The 22167-nt window shown below is 35.6% G+C and overlaps 1 long non-coding RNA gene across 1 annotated transcript; it reads left to right on the top strand.

Annotated features, from left to right (window-relative positions):
• Window positions 1-13250: 13250 nt before the first annotated feature.
• On the top strand, window positions 13251-14800 carry LOC110351536 (uncharacterized). The gene is made up of 3 exons (XR_002399124.4): window positions 13251-13337; window positions 13511-13692; window positions 14328-14800. It is a non-coding gene; the product is annotated as an uncharacterized lncRNA (long non-coding RNA).
• Window positions 14801-22167: the final 7367 nt, after the last annotated feature.

Below are 22167 nucleotides of genomic sequence, written 5' to 3'. Positions count from 1 at the left end.
TTTCCTGGACGTGTCTGAACACCTGCCTGACAATGAATTGAATTCCTTGATTTGATTTGCTTCTGTGCATGGCTTTCGCTTTACCTTTTAGATTTTCTCCCACATCCTACTTGGAGAGACTGAGCAAATGGCTGTGTCATACTTTGCTGCTTGCTGTGGTTAAATCACAACAGCAATGGTTCCCTAAAACTTCTCTAGCAGCAGCAGAACTTTACTGAATAATCACAGTGAACAGAACATAGCATTCATAAATTACTTTAATTAGGGCCTACTCTTCTCCCATTTAAGAGAACACAAATGTCTCAGAGTTTAGAGATCTCATGATCACATCCATATTGATTACAATGACAGCTAAAGTCGCTTAGTTTCTCATCTTGAATTGACAAGTTGTATATGTGTTAGCTCTATGACATTTATAGAGGTCATAGAGTGTGGTGAAGCACTGGCACAGGCTGCCCAGAGAACCTGTGGATGCCCCATCCCTGGAGGTGTTCCAGAGCAGGCTGGATGGGGGGCTATGATCAACCTAGTCTAATGGAGGTGTCCTTGCCCAGTGAAGGGCTGTTGGAACTTGGTGGTCTCTTCCAACACAAACCATTCTATGATTCTATGCTTCAAACATTTAGAACAAAAATAATGAAAGAAGATAGATAATGGTTACAAAAATATTATGGAAACAACATATGCAGTGTATTTATTTATATCTATCGCAGTAAGCCAGCAGGAGAATTCTTTCAGATCCTTTTAGAATACCAAGAGAGCATACCTGGTCACATGGATATATAATCACTAATGAGATCAAGAATGGATGTCAAAAACTGTAATCGTACTTTGAGTTTTGTAACTGTCCATTAATAGAAAGCTCTTTCATTTTTGGACTGAAAGGGTCATTGTAAATCTACATCTCCAGATGCAAAAAAAAAAAAAAAAAAAAAAAAGGAAATTTTACATCTAATAATATCTACCCTACATTAGGGACTGTTATCATGGTGAAGGATTTTTCCTTTGAATAAAACATTAAATCAGTCTTTTCTGCTCAGTAGGCTTTATGGATAACATGACATGACTAAAAGGGGAGTAATAATGATTAGAAATCTCCAAAGACTATTGACTTAATGCTTATCAACTGTACATAGAGGATAATGAAAGCAGTTCATAAAGACTTCAGCATTAAAAAGCTTAATACATGGAAAAGGAAGATGGAGTTGTTGGGGAAAAAATATTTCTTTTTATATTAAACACAGACTCAATCTGGAGTGAGTGGAGGAGTGTTAGGCTAAACCAGGAAATTTCTAGAGCACCTAAGTGGTTTTCTGTGTCCAATCTGTTCTGCTGAATTTAAAAAAATATATTATTTTTATGACTGTTTTAACATTTCTAATAAGCAGAAGGCAGTGGAAAGATGGTAAAAAAAAAAAAAAAAAAAAAAAAAGACATTTTAGAAACCTTAAAAGAAAGTAAAAATGTGGGGCAGAACTCTGAGTAAATTTTAATGTTAATTTAGTTCATAAACAGAAGACAAATGATTTACCTGTGCTCCACTGCCATATCTAATGCTCCATGTACTCATGTATATTCCAAAGCTACAGTCCATTAAGCATATTTTTGTTTCCCACAAATTAAATTTCTAAGCTTGCAAGAGAAGTTATCTGTATTGGTTGTCATGTTTCTGTGAAATGATGTGGATTTCAGTAAGGCTGTACAAGACTACAAAAATGAAACCCCCAAATTGAGTTGCAATATACCAGTTTTAAATGAGGTATTCCATTCAATCCTAAACTCTAATTTTCACACATGACAGATCTTCAAAGGTGGCCTGAAGTCTTCCAGTTTTGTTGTAAATCATTGTCAGATGCAAAAGATAGTATTTCTGCTTTGAAAACAAAAAAAAAAATTTAGTTGCTTTTGGTCATTATATTAATATCTGTGGTTTTAGGGAAAAAAAATAATAAAAATAGATAATAATCCTCATTTATTTATTTATTTATTATAATTTAACCAATAAGATGAGCTTTGAAGAGAGCAGTAAGCTTCAGCTGGCTTCAACCCATGTAGTATTCCTTCCCAGCAACTGGAGAGTCTCAAAGTCATGACAGTGAGCATATAGAGACTGGTTATGGGAATCACCTTTGTATTGAGGTTCAAATTTATCTTGCAATTGCCACACGGTACTTGCATTGTGATTTCAGTGTAAGACTGTATCACTGCTAAATCCAAATCCTGTGTAATATGTTGTGGTTTAACACCATCAGGCAGCTCAGCACAATGCACCCGCTCACAGTTCCCACCAGTGGGACAGGAGAGATAATCAGAAAGGTAAAAATTGAAGAACTTGTGGGTTGAGATAAAGAAAGTTTAATGGGTAAAGAAAAAGCTGCATGTGCAAGCAAAGCACAATAAGGAATTCATTCAATACTTCCCATTGGCAGACAGACATTTAATCATTTCAAGGAAAGCAAGGGTCATCAAGCATAATGGTTGCTGGGGAAGACAAATATAATAACTCTGAAAGTCCTTCTTCCTCCTTCCACAGCTCTTATTATTGAGCACAGTGTCATGTGGTATGGGACATCCCTTTGATTAGTCTGAGTGAGCTGTCCTGGCTGTGTCCCCTCCCAGCTCCTTGTTTAACCCAATCTCTTCGTTGGCAGGGCAGCATGAGAACATGAAAACTCCTTGACTCAGTGTAAGCACTGCTCAGCAGTAGCTAAAACAATGGTGTGTTATCAACATTGTTTTCTTTAAAAATCCAAAACAGACCACCATATGAGCTACAGTGAAGAAAATTAACTTCATCTCAGCCAAACCCAGCACATATAAAATATATGCAAAAAAGTAAATTTAGTAAATCATTAAACCCTTCTCATATATTATATTTAAAAAATCTGGTCATACAGCATTAGACTGGAAACTACTAGAAGTTAAACTGCAATATATGAAGAGTATAGCTCTATATTTTAGCATTCCTGTTTATAAACAAATATTTTTCACACTTACATACAAGATCGAGTAAATGATGTGAATTTCTTACATTTCATTGTGACACATACTCCTTACGAGGTTGACCTCCTTTTTACAAATAGGAACATTTTAATGCACTGAGCAGAATTGAGAAATGCATTGAGCTTAGAGCCATTTGCTTAGTACCATGTCCAAATGGCTTTAAATATCTCCAATGATGGAGACTCCACAACATTACTGGGCAACCTGTTCTAGTGCTTGGTCACCCGCATAATAAAGACCTTCCTGATGTTCAGATGGAAAAGGAAATAAGGAGTAAACCGTTTCAGCTTCTGCCTACCACCTCTTGCCCATTCAATGGACACCTCTGGAAAGAGCCTGTCTCTATCTTCTTTGCAACATCCCTTCAGTTATTTATACACACTTACGAGATTCACCTTGAGACTTCTCTTGTCTAGCCAAAATAGTCCAAGATCTCTCAACCTCTCATCATAGGAGAAGTGTTCAAGTCCCATAATCATGACATGGACTCCTCTCATGGGCTGCAGCTCTGGCCCAGGGCCTGCTCCTGTGGTGGCTGCAGCCTCCTCCAGGCCACATCCACCTGCTCCACCGGGGCTCCTCCACAGGCTGCAGCGTGGAGATCTGCTCCATGTGGGACCCATGGGCTTCAGGGGGACAGCCTGCTCCACCAGGGGCCTTTCCACGGGCTGCAGGGGAACTTGTGCTGCATGTCTGGAGCACCTCCTGCCGTCCTTCTGCAATCACCTTAGGGACTGCTGCAGGGCTGCTTGTCTCTCAGTTCTCACCCCTCTCTCCCAGCTGCTGTAGCACAGCAGTTTTATTTAGTTATTATTGTTTTCTTACTTCTACTCTCACAGAGGTTCATACAACATTGCTTTTTGGCTCAGCCCTGGTCAGCAGCGGGTCCCTCTGGAGCCTGCTGAGACTGGCCCGTATCTAACATCGGGCAGCTTCTGGAGTCTTCTCACAAGGGCCACCCCTGTAGCCCCCTGCTACCAAAACCTTGCTTTGTAAACCCAATACAACTTCGTAACATTTATTCAAATACTAGTGCTAGATAATATACTCCAGAACAGCATGAATCCAAGACTACTGTACATCTGAGCTGCACAGAGAACAGATGACAGGAGCGGTTATTGTTAAATGGTTGTGTAGAGGATCTGCCACACGTTACAACGAAAATGTACAGCACATCTCCCCACAATTCTGTTGATATATCAGATGTACCTGTGAAACAGAAATGCAAGCTAGCAAATGGCTGACAAACATATATAAAAACACCATAAGAAAACAAACTGTAAAACAGAAACAGTGTTGTTTTTTTTTTTTTTTTTTGGGGGGGGGGGGGGGATGGGAAGAGAGACCACTTTCACAGCTCTCGCTTATCTGACACTATTCTTTCATTCGTTTGGAGACATGGGAGAAATGGACATTAAGGTAGATAGCTCCAACTACACAACAACCAGCCTGTGGTCTGAATTCCTTAATGCTTTAGCTGTGTCTTTATAGTTTCTAATGTGTTTTCTGAGTAAAAGGAGAGTGTGACACAATGTGAACATGACTATGTAAGAGCAAACTGGGAGCAGATGAACAAATGGCAGCAGTTCTTGTAGTGGCTCTCTTGTCTTTATAAGACTGAGCTGAATATCCCCACCTTACCCTGAAACTGTCTGAAATTAATCATTGACTTATTGACTCACACTGTTACAGCTTTATTAGAGAAGAGAATCTGTTTATGCATGCCAAATTAGATATTCTATTTTAATTTCTTCAGAAAGGAATCTAGTTTGAACACAGTAAAACTGCTTTTCAAAGTGAGCCATCAAAGAGCAAGTGATATATGTGGATACACAGCATGTGGATATCTGGACCAAAACTGTGCTGTTGATCTGAACTCATGTTTCAGTGTTTTTCTAAAATGTAATGGAATGTTTCTGACTAATTCTCGGAGTACTCTTATCATCTGGGAGCGTGTATGCATGTGTGCACATGCATTCACAATGGCTCCCAGATTAAAACGGTGCTTCTAAAATGCACTACAGGAACTAAGGGCTTGGTTAACAATCTACTAGATATTTTCATTTGTAATCATTCTTTCAACATGGCTTCTACTAATGAAAGCCACTCTTCTGCTTTCTGTTTCCAAACAGCTGCCCAGAAGTAAAGACAATTGGGAGTTTTCTTTCATCTTGTGATTTGATTGAATAACTAGTAGTCTGAATACAATCTTGTAACAAATCTCTCAGCAAAAGCAATCCTACAAACATTATGCCAGAAGAATTTTATGTTCTAGAAGTCCATATTTATTTATTTATTTACTTTCCCCCCTGAGTTTCATGTTAAACTTTTATTATTATCATTATTTATTATTATTATTATTACTATTATTATTACTATTATTTCAATATTTACCTTTTATTTTTACTGATTCCCCTTCCCCTGCCCAAGTGGTCATTTGGTCATTTTCTTCCCATGTCTTTTGCCATTCTTTTGTCTACATTCATTACAAATCATCTAAAATGATGACAATATTATCTCGATTAAACTTACTAATTCTTTTTTGTTTGTTTGTTTTTGTTTTATTTTCAGGTCAAGTATAATTGTTCCATGAAATAGAAAACAAAAATCATAGTCATATGTCATAATCATAAATTACATGTCATAGTAATTTAATGTGAACACGCTTTAAATATAAATTCATAAATATGGATTTAATATATTGATTTTTTGAATACTTGAACATCATTGTTTTCATAATAACATATCACAGGAAATCAAAACGCAATACTTTGACACCCCATATATCAAACTGACACAGCAGTTTAGCATAAACATGTGCTATTTCATTTTAGAAATATGTAGATATATTTTATTATGATGCTAGTAGAGAATTGAAAATTCTCTGTCATAAACTCATAATGTTTTTGTTTTTGTTTTTTATTCCCATTGTTTTAGCCCTAATTTGAGTGAAACGTGAAGAATACTAAGCAATCACATCACATAGTCAAAGTTAGTATGACTTAAGGTTTTAGATCACATGGACAATTTTGAAAATCCATCTTATCAACTAATATTAAAAGAGATAGAAGACTATAGGTTTTAAAACACAAATCATTATCTCTATTTTTTCATTCTTAAACTGTAAAGAAGAAAGATGAAAAAGCTGCATTTAAGTAGCTCATAGATAGTACAGTATCACTATTCTGCAATTTAGAGTCAGACAAATTCAAATGACAAATACAATTCAGAGATTAACAGTTGAAAATAACAAACAAAGGCAGATTCTACTCAAAGGTTAGAAGCAGTGAAAATACGAAACTAACATTAATATTATTTACTCCTCTTCTGTTCTGCTTCAGGACCTAAGATTACTCATGTCATCACAGGACTAAAGCACACACACACACACAAAAAAAAAAGTTTAGGAAGGAGTAGGACAGTAGCTCCAATCTACATGTTTTTCAAAATGATGTAAAAATAATTCAGCTATTTTCAGTCAGTAGAACTGTGCAGATGGATGTTTTATTGTTTTGGTTTATTGTCTTCAAAATTTATTTTAGGTCTCCCCAGGCATCAACCAGGGCTATAGACTACACTATCACTTTAATATTTAATTCCATATATACATTTGTTGGCTAGCCAGGAAACTACAATTGTATTTAATATCAGTTTGGGTGGCTACACTCCACTTCTTAGTTATGATTGACTAATTAATTAAAAAAATAATCCTTCTTTTAAGGAGAGAGAAAGGCTTACAGCTGGAGAAGGATTAAAGAACAGTATTAGAATAAATGATAAGAAAAAAGTAATATGCTAGTGTAACAGACTAGTGTCTTATGTTGGAGTCCTTCTTCACTAATTTGTTTGTTTGACATACCCAGTTGTATCACCAAGCTGTTAAACAACATAGAACAACATAGTATTTTTTTTTTTTTAATATTGTCAAAGACAGACCCTCAAATGATCCCACTACTAATATTCTACATTAAAATAACTTGAATTTTGTTTTACAACTACATACGTATCTATAGTTCGGTTTCCAAATCTCATATGTCAGTGTGCTATTTGGAGGGAAACTATTAATTTTTTCTTTTTTTTTTTTTTTTCCCCACGTATAGAACATACAATTAGTATTATTTTTTTAACACTAAGTTATGAAACAAACAAACAAACAAATTTTCCTTTATGTCTTCCCTATAATATGAAAGTGGTGCGTGTCCATATTGATGATAATGATTCATGCTGGAAAACCAACCGTAAAGGGTCATTAGGAAGTCTGCCTTTGTTTCTAGGTGTAGCAAATAACGTGAAAAAGTTAAGACTGAGTACTAATCTAAAGAATGAAAAGATACAGGAGTAAATATAAATTCAAAGAACAAATACAAATTTAATCTCTCCTTCTCTCTCTCTCCCTCCCCCCCCCCCCCCTTCCCAACCCAAGATACAGGAAGAACAGAAGCATAGGTCTCTAGGATGTGATGTTTGCTGTAAGAAAGACAGTGTTGTCATTACAATCATATTACATAATAATTTAGGATAATCAGAAGCCTCTGTACAATACAAACATGAATGAACTCTATGCTGAATAGAGATGGTCATTCTTGTAACACTACAAATTTATAGGTTCCTGTTCCAAAAAAAATAAGCAATTCAGGCTTGTTGTTATGCTGGAGTCTGAATTAAGGTTTCATAAAACAATACAGGGAAAATGATGATAAATCCAAATGGATGCATAAAAAAATAGATATATTTTACTAAATTATACTTTAAATATATCTAAGCTAATAGGCAGGCTCATATCTAATGATACTATCTTGTCTCAGCTCTGTGTCCTACCATCTCTTTTGTTTACAAGTTTGACAATACTTCAAATTTTTGTATCAATACTTCACTTTCAAAAATATATATTTTTTTCTCTCTTTGAGTCAGTTTAAGCACCTGGCTAAGTTATACTCAATTTAATGAGCAGTCACATCTCACCTATGTCTCATGATCAGGGCATGATTTACCTCACCTAAATTTAGACAGTACGTTTATTCATCTGACCTAGTTCAGCCTGATACTTTTCAAGAAGATGAATCCCTCCTTAGGCATGTTTTCCCAGCTAAACTATGTAAGTTTATACTCAGTGAAAGAAAGAAACTTGAAAGAACTCTGAAAGAACATATCTCACTCAGACTCAGATATTTGCCTTATAGAGTTTTAATTCAAATAATACTTGAGTCTGCCAAGCTACAAGCTAGTATTTAGCCCAAGCGACCTATTTCAAAGAATGTTAAAAATAAATATATATTTTTAAAAAGCATGTATTTTTGGGGAGAAAGTATATTTGGTTCAGTTAGACTTAATGTTGTAGTGTATCTGTGACTGAAGTATTTAATTTCTTTTCTGAATTCTGATAATAGATCAAGTAAATTATTGAGCTTGATAATATGAGAAAATATCCACATGTAAATTGAGTACCTCAGTGATTAAAAAAAAAAAAAAAAAAAAAAAAGACACTTAAAATAATGTTCTAAGAACTGGCTGCTACATATACATAATTTTTTTGAACACTGCCACCTGGCAGGTATACAAACAATTATTTTCCAATTTTCCCTGCAATTGCTAAGTATTATCTTGCAGATTAATAGATTCTGGTCTGTTTTATATATATATATATATATATATATATATTTGACACTAAATTAATATCTGCCTCCCAGAGTTAGTAGGTCTCTGATAGGAGCTTACATTATTTTGGACTCACCAAATGTGAGAAAGAAAAATTGGTGAAGTCACAGGGCAAGAAAGAGAAGGAGAAGAAATATTTAGTTAGCAAAACATGGAAAATCTGGAAGTCCAAGGCTACAGAGGAACAGTTTTAACAACACATATGGAAGTGGTTCAAGATAAGACAACTGACCTCCATTTAATGAAGATAGTGATATGAGAAATCTAGGACTAATGCTAAAGGAGGGACTGTTACCAAGGTATGGATGCTGTGCTGTGATATCAGCCATAATGCATCTTCTGACTCATGGCACTTCAGAAAAGCAAGGCTGGAAGGTAGTATCAGAACACCCATACAAAGTAGACACTTTTCTTTTTCCTGAGACTGATAACAGGATTATTTCCTCTAATGAGGGTTATGCACATTTCCCAGGACTGGTGAAACTGAAATTGTAATTGTCACAAATGTTGGAGAAGTCTCATTTTCACTTAACAAGCTATTCTCCAGTGAAGAAATGCCATTGTTGCCACTCCAGTTAAGTAAACATTTCCTCTTCTCATTTTCACACACTTACTTCTACTTTCAAGCTACTTAACAGAGAAACAAAATTCTTCAAATTTTCTCCATAGATTTGTTCATCAAACATTGACATATTTTCCTTAGATGATCTACTGCCTAAATATAGGTATTTATCTTAGAGTAAGAAACCAACAATACATTTTTTTCTTCAGTGATTATAAATGAAACAAGAAAATAAATTTTGAATTTTAATCTGAAAGATTCATATATTAAGGCAAAAAAAAAGTTAGTGTATGACCATTTTAGAGTCACCAGACTTGACAGAACCCCAGACTTCGACATAATTCTCAAAGCAGAAAAGTCAAAAAAAAGCATATTTTTATAGGATTGGATGAATGACACCATTTAGGCACTAGTACTAGGAAGACTGTTAAAGTCAGAACTACGCAAAAATATACAAAAATAATAGTTATCTGTAGATAGTAGATATCTGTGCAAAATTCTGTGTTAGTTCTATCAAGAAAACCCAGGTAAAATTTGGAGGTTTAAATTATTAGTCAGTATCCAAAGATACAATACAGTTTTGTAACCCAAAGAGTTCTGAGTTATTAAATATATTAAGTATCTGTGTGAAAAAAAAAATGTTTACTTTTCCTCATTTTCTTTTCTCTCTACTTTGTTTTTGTCCTTTCTATTCACTAGTCTTTCTTTCTGTCTTTCTTCATCAGCCAGAAAATCTTTCAGTAATATTGTCTAGGCCACTCAGAACAGCTTTTGCTCAAACCATTGACACAGAACAAGGTCAATACTCATCAGAAACAAAGCTAGATTCAGTTTTTGAGAGGTGACAGAGTAGGTTCTGAAAAAGAGGAAGAAAGAACTGGCAATTCAGTTGAACAGAGGTAATTTATTGGGGCTGAAAATAATGGGGTTTGAGCTGTGAGGGAAAAGAAATCTAAGAGGGGTCATTGAAAGATCTGGGAAAGTCAGTGACAGTTTCAAAGGGCTCAAAAGGTGTCTGGAAGGGTGGTGTTTGTGAAGGTGTGGCTGGGAGAAGTAAAGAGAAACTGGGAGATGTTTGGAAACTGATGGTGGTAGTTAGAACTTATTTTTCTTTTTTTAATATATATATTTTTCTCTCTGACAAAAAAATGCATTAGTGTTGTGGTTTTAGTTCTTAATTTTTCAATTATAAGTATTTTTAGAATAGTTAAGTAAGTTAAGTGGGCCATGATCCAGCACCATGCCTAGGACCTTAAGTTAGCATATAAATAGAACCTCAAGTATGTGGGAATACTCACAGGCTTATGGTTTTACATTGTCCAGTGATATATCATAATTTAAGTGCTGTCAACAGAACTATGTATGTATATTTTTATCTTAGAAAGAAACCTTATTTATTTATTTATTTATTTATTTATTTATTTATTTATTTTGAGCATAGCTCCCATCTAATTTATTTATTTATTTATTTATTTATTTATTCATTTTTTAGGAAGCATGGCTTAGTTTCACTGTCAGAACCAGATCTCAGACACTTCCAGTGTGTTGCAGTATACGATATGAAAAGAACCTGCATCCCCCATATCTTTTGTTCTTAGAATAAAGGCAGTATTCTTGCTTTTTCTGGGGGTGTAAACATCTGCAGACCACATCTCATCACATTGGCCTTGTCCTACAGAATGTGAAATGCCTCTCTACATATTTTCAAGTCCCATTATTTAGGGGAAAGAACGCTCTGTGTGGCACTGTACCTGTTTAGCATTGTAAAACCACTGGCCTGTATAATCATGCTATTGTTATCACTATCATGCTTTAACAGGTTCTAAAACCTCCACTATTTCACCACACTTGTCTATATGAAGCCAGTCATCTGTTTCGGCTGCTTACTCGGTACTAAATCAGCTACTAAAAAGCACTCTGGTGTCTCTGCTTCCAAAGGTGTTGCTTGAACACAGCACAGAGGTGGCTGCTTGTCACAGCAGAGGTAGGAAAGATTAAAACAGGCATCTGTACAACCATCAGTGTGTTACATAAACATACAAATACATCACGAATGAAGATGGGAGATAGAACATTCAGATCTTGAAGAAAAAAAGGATAAATAGGATAAACAGATCATAATTTAAATACGCTAATCTGAGTGAAGGAATAACTATGAAAGTTTCAGCTAGCAATAAAAGGCTGCAGAGATGCAGCAGAAAACTGTTCCAAGGAAATGACTTACTACATATTTACATTCTCATGTAAATAATGAACACATTTCTTTGTACAAATCAGAAAGTGGGTTGCAACCATTGAGTTGTTCTGGTTCTATTTTTACTCATATCAAATATGACAAGGTAGCAGACAGATAGAAAACTTTACATTTTAGGTCTATGGTGAAGTCTCAAAAATTTCGCAGATGGGGTTAGCACCTGGCAAAATGTGGATGCATTTTGGTGCAAGAATAGGTTTGCATGAAGTGATGTATTTGTTCAAAGGAGACAGCAACACTGGACATCACAGAAATGATCACATAAACTTTCATATACTAGAACTAAAGTGCTGAACGGGGGATGAACTCTGAAGTGAGAGAAGGGAATAGAGTTCATCAGCTATAAGGAGTGCGGACCCATCTGATATTAATAAAGAGGAAAATAGTTTGAATATGTCAATATATTTGTCATACAAAAGTAACATGTATTAAAAGGAGATAAAGCTATTGATAGTGTTCCTCTGTGCATTAGAGATGGCCATTCACACTTTATATTCATAGAGCTGATGCAGTAGCCTTTGGCAGATCAGTGTGGGTATAAGTCTGCATACACAAACAACAATCAATGGGCCACAAATATGTGTGTCAAAGAACACTGGTATGTCAAAATGAGCACGACGCTAGCTCTCTGACAAATTTTCATGAAGCAATTTTTATCTGAGTTAAGAATGTCCATAGTGTTTTTTTTTTGTTTGTTTGTTTGTTTTTGGGGGGGAGAAAAAAAAAGATTATTTTCCAAAAGTGTTTACAGAATACTGTGACATCAAGGACTGCTCAATACATTTGAAAGGGACATAGAAATATTAAGTTGCTATATTTTTAAAAGCAAAAAAAACGGATTGTGTGACTAGCCACAGAAGCATGCTAAATCCTTGATTAAAAGAAATGTGAAAACATAAGTGATCCATCCTCATCAGGGAAGAGCAAGGGAAGGAGAGCAAACTGTTACTTGTGCAGAGATATTAAAGATGTACACAGATGTTTTGTCTTATTGGTGTGAAGAGAAACGTGAAGTGTTGGTAAACAGATATTTACCAAGACATTTTTATATCCTATGGCAAGAATTAATTCAGTATTTCCCCAAATTCAATATAGATGTCTGGAGGCATTTTGTAGGGACCAGAAAATGGGCACTTCTAACTTTTCAGTAAGTCGAAGCATCAGTAAATAAAAAGCCCAAGAAAGAAATGCACTTTTTTTCTCCAGAATTTCTCAGAAATACACTATACATACCATACAATACAACTACATATTATTAAGCCTTTGGAATACTCTTTCCACCAAATCACACAGACTCTGCATCAAAAAATCACAGAATCATTGAGGATAGAAGAGTCCAGAAGCTGCCTCATGTTAGACAAGGGCCAGTTTCAGTGTGGATCTGCAAGTGGCCACAGCCAAGACAATAAGCAATGTTGTTTTCACCTTTGTGAGAGTAGACTTAAGAAAAGGAAAAAAATCTGATGTGCAACAGCAGCTGTGAGAGTAAGGAGTGAAAACTAGCCCTGCAGAGATCAAGGTCAGTGAAGAGGGAGAGGGAGGAAGTGCTCCAGGTGCATTAACCTCCCTATGCTGAGTCTATTTTGACCCTGACAATAATGGCTGAGTGATCTCCTTGTCCTTATCTCAACCCTTGAGCCCTTTTCATTGTATTTTCTCCCCCTTTCCCTTTGAGGAGGGGGAATGAGAGAGTGGTTGTGATGGAGCTCAGCTGCCCAGCTGAGTTAAACCACCACACCTGTGCAAACAGGTCTTCCATTTAATTTAGCAGAAGGCCCACATTTTCTCAGCCTTCCTTCTGTCATTTATGTATAGTTTCCATAAATTATGATAGAAACTGTATCTGTATATGAAAATGTGATGGTATACTTTCTACATGCTTTCTTGTTACATATCACTAGATAATAGTTCTTGTTATATAGTTTAATTTAAATGAAATATTTCAGTCTTATATGTGAAGCTTTGCATTTTAATAACATGAATAAGTCCACTCTCTGATATTCTTTCAGAGATTATTTTCTCTGTGTATATTTCAGTTCTGGAAACCTTCTTTGAATTATGAAGGTGGAGCTGAAGCTAACAAAACAGAAGAAAATTAATCTGATCTTCAACCTCAGCTAATTTCCAAACATTTGAGGATCCTACCAACAGACAGGCTTGAGCATCAACACAGCTTATATAACTTCAGCCATTGGATTACCTTTTCCTGCTGTTCAAGGTACTGATGAAACATAAAGGTCTATACTCTATCTAACCTAGTACCCTTTTAGCCACAGAATATGAAAAATAAAAATAATATAAAAAAAAAAGCAAGGCACAACTATTTATGTTTCTATTTTTCTGCTACTCTCTAGTGCTTCCTAATCACCTAAAAAGTCAGTTAAAACAGAGACATATACGACCTTACATAACCCACCTGTGTGCCTGTCTTTTAAAAATATGACAGAACAGTTTACAGCAGTCAGCTGCGATGTACAGAGGCTGGAGCTGTTCCACTTCCAGAAACATCTGCAGTCCACAAATTCCCTGTGATAAATTACTGAGTTAATGGAATAACATTTTCCATACTAAACAAAATCAAGATATGTTCACCTCTACATAACCAAAATACCACTCACCAGTAAAAAGAATTAAAAAAGAGCAGCAGAGTCATACTTCAAAGGAGAAAAAATTACTGACAAGCAACTATTTTTAGTGCAACTATTTTTAAAATCCTCAATTTATGACCTTTTTACTTTTGTTTACTGATTAAAGACTGTTTACCACCTGTACTGCCTATAAATAAATGTATGCTGTTATATAGCTTTGTCCACAGCTACTGAATATTTCTTGTAAGAACCCCCTTTTTTTCAGTACCTTCTCATTGAACATCCCTGCTCCAAACTCAAGTGAACTACAATGAACAGTATTTCAGCCAAAACTGTGTCTCAAAATAAGCATTCCAGTTCACTGCTGCTTCTTCCATGGTTAAAGGCAAATGCTATGATAAACAGAATGGGGATCAAACAAGCATGCAGAAACAGAGCACTGATCATTGAAACAACGGTTCTGACTCATTCAATACCAGCAAAGCTTAAGGAAATCCTGCAAGAAGTGAGAATTCGCCATCCAGCAAGGTGTTTTGCAAAAGTGTACATGTAATTCTGAAATGGTACTGAAGGTCATTGTCAGAGATATACAAACTCAGTGGATCTGAGGACAACTGCAGTAGCAAAGACTGATTCCCTGTAAAATCTTGTGGGCCGTGAGATATTCACATCTTGCAATCAGTTAACATTCTCTCTTTCAATCTTTCATCTTGCCTGGTAGTAAAGTGGAACGAATAACCTCGGTCATTTAAAAATAATAATAATAATAAAAAGAATGTCTTAATTTCTCAGTCTTACCCACAGACATGGATCTCACACAAGGCCAGACAGAACTGACATGCAAACGTAAACAGTTGACTGGCAAGCTGGAAAAATAAAGGACAACATTTTAATCACTTAATTAGGCTACAGACATAAAGCCTATTTGAGTACACAGGTTTATTTTTGTATCCTTCCCATTCCACAACTACCAACAGATCTTTCTTCTTACAACTAGTGAATCTCAAATTATAAAGATTCTACTATTTTATTTAATATAACAGGTATATTTAGCAGCATTAGTGCATTCATTACAAGAGTGTCACTCAGTTCTAAGCATAAAAAGCTTCTTTCTATCAATTCTCATCTCCTTTATTCTGATAGAATAGCTTTAAATTTATATTGTCTGAAAAAAAAAATCTTTAAAAAACAGTGCAGTTTAAGTTCTTTGCTGCTATAGGAGTATGTTCATCATAATCATTTTAAAAGATTATTTTAAAGATTCTTTTTTTTTTTTTTTTTTTTTTTTTTATTGAACACAAGTGACATTACATTATGAATAGGATAGAATATTATATGCATTTTGAGACATTCATATTTCAATAGCTAAAGGACCCAGAACTGAAATACAAGGGAAATTAAAAGCACCCTTCTATATTTTTATACTGCTTCACTGTTGGCCATCTTTTACATAAATATAATCTACATATGATTAAATCAAGTCTTCATTGGTCTAAAATCCATATAAATATCTATAAAAGACAGTTACTAAAAATGGCTATTTCCTTTAGAAATAAAGACCAAGTCTTTATTTCAAACTTGTTAAAGAAAAAAGCAGTACTTAGGTAATTTTCATTTATAAGTAATTTATATATGCAACCTGTTAGAAATAAAACTTTCTGATAGTGCCCATAAAAGTAGAATTAGTAACAGACCGCACTACCCTAAAGTCTTCACTTTAATATAGCTACTTAATTGGATACTACTACCGAAGCAGATATTTTGAAATACATAGAATTCAAGCAAGGTCAGCAAATCTTCAACTCCATAAGTTCACTATTTTGACCAAACACTCTCTATACCTATGTAAACTCAAAAGACAAAGAACTTCCACTGTTGGAATTGCCTTTAAAAACACATATTATCAAAACCTTCTGTTTTTATTAAACAGAATGTTTTACTACTTAGGAAAAAATATATATTCTTAATTTTAATGTGATCAAAATGTGATAAAGTTTCATTCTCACTCATTGAATTTATTTCAAAATAAGAATTTTTTTTGTCAAACCAGTTACATTATTTTGTGTCTCATTCACCCTAGGTAAGGTCTAAATAATCACATTTGTAATTTCTGATAGTTACTGGTGAATTATTCACTTTTAAAGGTAGGTAAAAACTTTGGAAAAAAAATCTAATTTTGTTATGGCAAATTTTTAAATATTAATGTTCTCTGTTATTAATTCAGTTAATTTCTGGCAATATAAATGATAGACTGAGACATCACTAAGTATATGAAAGGACCTGGGGATACCTTCTAGACATAAAATAATGCATTGATAAAATATATTGATGATTGAATCAGCAATAACAAAAACAGAAGAGAAAGTGTGGGGCATTCAAGTGAAGATTAGTAAAATAAATATTTCAATACATTTTAAAATGTGTTTCAGTTTGATCAGTATAATTCCATCATTAGCTGATGTAAAAATATCAGTCTGTTTAAATGTTATATTTTGCTGAATAACTATGTAAGGCTAGTCTATTCAAATATAAACCCATTCAGCACAGGCAGCAAGATGAGCAGGCTCATTAGATAACTGCATAAATTCTTCTGAACTCTTAACTTCCATGATGCCTCCCATAGAGACTTCAGTAAAGTGAGTAACATAAATTGCAGCCAGAAGGAAAAGATGTCAAAGGCTTACATTTAGGCCAAAATGAGACATAATGAAGTGCTATATGAAAATAAAACTATATTTTGAGAAATAAGGAGTCTTTTCAGGAAATAACAGTCTGCTACAAGTATTAGAAAAGAATAGGAGTATTAGAAAATTCTGGGGCAGTGGTGACCATTTTAAGTTGCAAGTCTGGTGGAAATAGATTCTTTTTGTGTGGGCTTGAACTGCAAGTAAAAATGAAGTGAGGTGGTCCATAATTCATGAATGTGGAAGAACTATGATAAAATTCCTGTTTTGTTGTTGTTGTTGTTGTTGATTGTTTGTTTTGTTTTGTTTTATTTTGGTTTTGGATTGGCTTCTGTCTTCTCAATTCTATTGATCGTAGAATCATAGAATCATAGAATGGCTTGGGTTCGATGGGACCTTAAAGATCATCTAACTCCAACCATCCTGCCATAGGCAGGGATGTCACCCACTAGATCAGGTTGGACAAAGTCCCATCCAACCTGGCCTTGACCACCTCAAGAGATGATGCATCCACAGCTTCTCTGGGCAACTAGTTCCAGTGCCTCACCACTCTCTGAGTGAATAATTTCCTCCTAATCTCTAGTCTAAATCTATCCTCTTTTAGTTCAAGACCGTTCCTCCTTGTCCTATCATTATCTACCTGAGTAAAGAGCTCTTCTCCATCCTTTTTATAAGACCTCTTTAAGCATTGAAAGGCTGCAATGCAGTCTCTTTGGAGCCTTCTCTTCTCCAGGTTGAACATGCCCGCCTCTCTCAGCCTTTCTTCATAGGAGAGGTGCTCCAGCCCTCTGAGCATATTCATAGCCCTCCTCTGGATTCACTCTAACAGGTCCACATCTTTCTTGTGATGTGGGTCCCAAACCTAGACACTGTATTCCAAGTGGGGCCTCACAAAGACAGAACAGAGGGCCACAATCACCTCCCTCAACCTGTTGGTCACACCTCTTTGGATTCAGCCCAGGATGCAGTTGGCCTTCTGAGCTGCAGGCACGCACTGCTGACATGTTGAGTCTTTCATTCACTAGAAACCCCAAGTTTCATTCACTAGAAACCCCAACCCCTTCTCTGCAGGATTGCTCTCAGAGTTCTTCTCCCAGTCTGTACTTCCATCTGGGATTACCCTTATCCAGGTGCAACACTTTGCCCTAAGACTTGTTGAACTTCATGTTTTTCATGTGGTTCCACTTCTCCAGCCTGTCCAGGTCCCTTTGAATGGCATCTCTTCCTTCTTGATGTCATAGCAATTCAAATAAAAGCAGTTGCCTAAAGAAATTCTGACATTATGTTTGGACTGTATAGAATATTTTGCAGTTAAATATGCATATTTTTGTTAGTCTTTAGAAATCTCCTAATTCTGTCTGGAACCTGTCTCCCTTGCCTTCCCCTCCCTTTCCCTTTCCCTTTCCCTTTCCCTTTCCCTTTCCCTTTCCCTTTCCCTTTCCCTTTCCCTTTCCCTTTCCCTTTCCCTTTCCCTTTCCCTTTCCCTTTCCCTTTCCCTTTCCCTTTCCCTTTCCCTTTCCCTTTCCCTTTCCCTTTCCCTTTCCCGTCTTTTGGCTTTACTGATTTACCCATTGAAAATAGGTCTGCCTGATAAAGAATAAGTTTTGATCCATTAATACCTGAGTACATCAGAAGTTCATAAAAACTCACCATGGTAATGCTTTCCTGTGAGAGTCAGTGGGACTTTTAGAATGAACTGTAAGACTGAAGGGAAGTGCAAGGAGGTGAATAAAATGTATAATAGCAGATTGCCTTATTTAAATTAGATCATTGATTTTGCTCTGATGTTCAGCTATTTGAATTTCATTTGTAAATATTTTATCTTTTGGAGAACAGAGATATATTTTTTTGATTCATGGGATTTTAATAGAATTATTTCAGACATATCAAGTTAATTACAGAAGATTGGCTAATAGTTTTAAAGATTTCACACTGGAAGAATTTATACAATTTCCTTGCACATTTAGGAAGCTTAAGAATAGGAAGCTTAAACATAAATAGACCGAAGTTCTATTTTAAGACATCATCACAGTGAAAGAATAAGCTAATGACAAAATAAAGTCTTCGTGTTGTAGGATTTGCTGTAGAATATTTTGGTAGTCTAAACGCAGCACACATACTTTCTTCCAGTATCTAGAGCCTGCTCAAGTATACTACAAAACCCAGGGGCTATGGATTTCAATAATGACCACAAACAGTATGAGGTCAAGTAAATCTTTGATTACGTAATCCTAACCTCTAAAGAATTTTCACCTCAAAATGTGTTGGAAACAGTCTAATTATTTGTAATTTCAGACTAGGCAATCACAGTGGTGCTTTATAGATTTAAGACAGCTTAATTGATCTTGAAATCACCAGCCATACATAAGTATTTTGAGTAACTGAGTTTACAGGAGAAGAAGAATCATGTTTTCTATCAGCATGTTCATTTTTTTCAGTTTCCTGCTAATGATAGTACAGTTTGTCATTTCCCATGGAGTTCACCACATCTGAAAACGTGTAATGTTTTGCAAGGCCAAAGACTTCAAAGGAGCAGATTTACTAATGCAGGTCATTGCTGACTGATCACTGAAAGAAATCTTTTAAAAGTACTGATTGTGTTAAATGAAAAGTAATAAATGAACATGATAGAGAGGCCTGTAGAATATCAGGTTGTAAGTGATAGAGACCAGCAATAAAGTTATATTTTATAGAAACGGTGGGAAATGTGAGACTGAGACCTTGGCCCTATTAAAATCAATTAGAATTTCTTCTTTTGACTTCAGTTTCATTCTGAGAAGTTACATGCAACATTTTTCTAAGGTTTTAACCAAGCAGAATAGTTATATACAGAGATTTCTTATGCATTTTTCAAGTCTGAAAAATTACATTGTTAAATGTCTCTTTCAATGAAATAAGACATTTATAATTTGTTAAATAATTCCCTTGTACAAGGTAAAGGTGAATAGTCAACCAGAAAAAATAACACAATTTTAGATTTTACCTTCAATGGTATCTCAGTCGATTAAATAATTAAAATATGGAAGCAAGGATTATCCTAGCTGGCTTTTTGTTGTTGTTGTTTCTTTTTTCTTTTTTTCACACAAAATCATTTGGAAATTTTCTAATTTATCTAATTGTTGAGAAAAAAAAAAGTGATAGCATCAAATAATAACACTAGGAAAACATTTATTTCCAGTTTAGACCACAAATGCCATTTTGTTGTTGTTGTTGTTGTTGCAGATCTTGCCATGTTTACATAATATATTAATTGTCCCCTTTCATATAGACCTTCTGGTACAAGCTCACCTACTATTCCTTGTGACTTCATGGAGTGTAATGTATTGCAGTGCCTTGACTTATACTTAGCTACATATACATAGACACAGATTCATAGAATTTGGATTATTGTCTCCTAAGCCGCTGCTCAGAATTCAGATACTGTTCCCTATAAACACTTAAAATAGATGAAAAGAAGCTTGATTATAATGATTCTAATGAAGTAGCATGGTGGAGACCAAATACATTGTCATGAGAAGCCAACTTAGTGAGAAAAAGTCCTACTACATTGTCACATATGGAGTATATGGAAATATCAAGACTCACTTCAAAAGGCAAAAAAAGAAAAAACTCACAACTATATGATTAACATTTTCCCCAAGAGAGTATTTAACAAGCATCCCAGGGGAAGGATTTTAGGAGCTGTGAAACGTGATGGTCATACTTTGAATGTTTGTGACAGCTGGGGCTTGTTCTCATTTATGATTTTTTATTTTCTTTTTAAATATTGTGAAATAGAAATAGAAATAGAAATGTGGGGGGAGGGTGAGAAAAAGATAAAGATAAAGAACAGAAATGAGTTGTATAATGGCAGAAGGATCAATTTTAGATGGAAAAAAATGTACAGACAAGGTAGCATTTGTGTCCTTATGACAATCCTGAAAAGCAGAAAATATAAAACTTCCCTTTGCTGATCAGGTACTAGGGCACACAAACACAAATAAATAATAACCAAAAAATACACCTCTGGAAAGATTCCATTGCCCTTAAGGAACTGAACCTTCTGTAATGTCCAGGAAAGTGTGTGGAAGTGAAAGAGGACTACAAGTCCTGTAACTCTGCCTTTGCAGAAGGCCTGAATCATACCACTATCCCAGAAATGAGAAGATTCCTTACCACATTACTGTGATAATTTAATTGTGCCCTTACATGAGATGTATGCAAAATGTACTATCTTCTGTGTGTTTCAAAACACAAAAAATGATATATTTTCTCCCATAAGCAAAAATGTAGACAAACTGACCTTCCACCAGAAGAGCAATAGAAAGAGATGCAGAGACATCATGATGAGAAAGATGAAACAAATGTAAAACCGCTCAAAGGAAGGCTGGTCAAGAAAAGGTCATGAAAATCTTGTGCAAGGAGAGCTTATTCAGTCCCATGAATCCCAGGAAGGGTCCTAGTACTCCCTTTGTGTGCTGCCTGGAGCCCCTTTTTCATGATGACTGTGGCCTGAACTGGCTTCATCAGACAGCTCCAATAAGCTTTAAACATTCATGTCTTGGTCTTGACTATTACTGTCCTTGCAAGATACCTTGCCATACACCAATTGGTTGTGACAGGTGGAGGAGGATGTGTTCCCCAGATTTCTGCATGCTTTTAAAGACTCAAAATTCAAGTTTCTTTCTTTCCTGAATTTATGAGTTTGGGGTTGTTCCCACTGGGTATAATTTATTTCCTAAATATGCAATTTCTTCTTTCTAAGAAAGATGAGGTCTTTGAAGATGTTACCTCTTTGTAATTCTATCATGATTGCTGAAATTGGTTATCATCTCCCTGTGGTGTCTTCTAGTACGACCATGAAACTGTTCCTGAAACTATGTATTACAGCTCCAATATTCCTCATAAACTGATAAGTTTTGTTAATGGAAATAGACTTATTCTCATCTAAATTCACAGAATCAGAGAATTGTCTAGGTTGGAAGAGACCTCAAGATCATCGAGTCCAACCTCTGACCTAACACTAGCAAGTCCTCCACTAAACCATATCACTAAGTTCAACATCTAAACGTCCTTTAAAGACCTCCAGGGATGGTGACATGGTGACTCCACCACTTCCCTGGCCAGCCCATTCCAATGCCTCACAACCCTCTCAGCAAAGAAGTTCTTTCTAATATCCAACCTAAAACACCCCTGGCGCAACTTTAACCCGTTCCCCCTCGTCCTGTCACCAGGCATGTGCGAGAATAAGCCAGCCCCCACGTTGCTACAGCCTCCTTTAAGGTACCTATAGAGAGCAATAAGGTCACCCCTGAGCCTCCTCTTCTCCAGGCTGAACAAACCCAGCTCCCTCAGCCACTCCTTGTAAGACTTGTTCTCCAGGCCCCTCACCAGCTTTGTCACCCTTCTCTGGACTTGCTTGAGCACCTCCATGTCCTTCTT

Source organism: Anas platyrhynchos, chromosome 1, assembly GCF_047663525.1.
Source record: "Anas platyrhynchos isolate ZD024472 breed Pekin duck chromosome 1, IASCAAS_PekinDuck_T2T, whole genome shotgun sequence".
NCBI classification, from domain to species: Eukaryota; Metazoa; Chordata; class Aves; order Anseriformes; family Anatidae; genus Anas; species Anas platyrhynchos.
The sequence above is the reverse complement of the archived record's forward strand: the minus strand, read 5'-3'. Positions and strand labels throughout refer to the sequence as shown.